This window comes from Numida meleagris, unplaced genomic scaffold, assembly GCF_002078875.1.
Source record: "Numida meleagris isolate 19003 breed g44 Domestic line unplaced genomic scaffold, NumMel1.0 unplaced_Scaffold1143, whole genome shotgun sequence".
Lineage (NCBI taxonomy): Eukaryota > Metazoa > Chordata > Aves > Galliformes > Numididae > Numida > Numida meleagris.
The window spans coordinates 3,848-5,417 of record NW_018362930.1 but is presented as its reverse complement, the minus strand read 5'-3'; positions in this window follow the sequence as shown (position 1 = coordinate 5,417).

Below are 1,570 nucleotides of genomic sequence, written 5' to 3'. Positions count from 1 at the left end.
CGCTTTTTGGGGTGGTTTGGAGCTGTTTTGAGATTCCTTTTGGCCTCGCTTTTTGGAGTGGTTTGGGGCTGTTTTGGGGCTCGTTTTGGCCTCACTTTTTGGGGTCCTTTGGGGCTGTTTTGGAGCTTGTTTTGGCCTCGCTTTTTGGGGTGCTTTGGGGCAGTTTCGGGGCTGATTTTGATCTTGATTTCGGGGCTGGGTTTTGGCACGCTTTGGGATTTGCTTTGGGGGTCGATTTTGGGGGAGTTCTGGGGTGTCTGGGGGCTTGTTGTGGCCTTGCTCATGCGGTGTTCACGGCCTTGCTTTTTGGGGTGCTTTGGGGCAGGTTTGGGGCTTGTTTTGGCCCCGATTTTTGGGCTGGTGGGGGCTGGTTTGGAGCTGGCTTTGACCTTGCTTTTGGGCTTGGTGTTGGCATGGCTTGGGATTTGCTTTGGGGGCAGTTCTCGGGGGTGATGTGGGGCTTGCTTTGGGGTGATTCGGGGCTTGTTTTGGCCTTGCTCTGTGGGGTGCTTTGGGGCTGGTTTGGGGGGGACTGGTTTGGGGCTGTTTGGGGAGCATTTGGGGGCAGGTTTTGGGGTGTTCAGGGCCGGTTTGCGCTCTCTGACGGTCTCTCTGTCCCCCAGCTCTGCAGCTGCCCCTGGTGAGCGACGGCGGGGGCCGGGCCGCAGCCCCCGAGGGCCCCCAGCACGCGCCCCCCGCCCGGCCCCGCCACATGCTGGGGCTGCCCCAGCCGCCCTTCCTGGTGCCCCGCAGCGTGGAGAGGTGAGGCCCTGCCCCTAGATCCCGTTGGCTCCGCCCCCAGATCCCTCAGCAGCCCATTGGCTGCCTGGGCAGAAGGTCTGTGCGTGCTGATTGGCCGGGGGTACCGGATTCCTGCATGCTGATTGGCCGAGGGTACCAGATTCCCACACGTTGATTGGCCAGGGGTACCAGATTCCCATGGACTGATTGGCTGAGGGTGCAGGATTCCTGCATGCTGATTGGCTAGGAGTACCAGATTCCCATGTGATAGTTGGCCAGTGGTACCAGATTCCCATGCGCTGACTGGCTGGGGTTAGTGGCTTCCTGTGCATTGATTGGCTGGGGGGAGTGGATTCCCTTGTGCTGATTGGTTGGAGGTTGTGGATTCCCATTTGCTGATTAGCCAGGGATACCAGATTCTTGTGCGCTAATTGGCTGAGTGTCCCAAAAGCAACGCGTGGTGATTGGCCAGAGATCCATGATTCCATGGATGGTGATTGGCTAACTCCTCCCATGAGCTGATTGGATGGACAGACACACACCTCACCAGTGATTGGCTGGGAGATTTTTCCATCCTGATTGGCTGGGTGTTTATTCCCACCTCCTGCTGATTGGCCACGCTGCTCCCTTTCTGCTTGCTGATTGGCCAGCTGGCTTCTCTCTTCCCCAGCATTGAGATTGACCAGAAGCTGCAGGAGATCATGAAGCAGACCGGCTACCTCACCGTGGGGGGACAGGTGAGCGTGGGGGGGCACTGGGGGTGGGGGCAGGAGGTGAGGATCAAGCAGAATTGGGATTGGCCAACACTTGGGTTGGGTTTGGTTGGGTT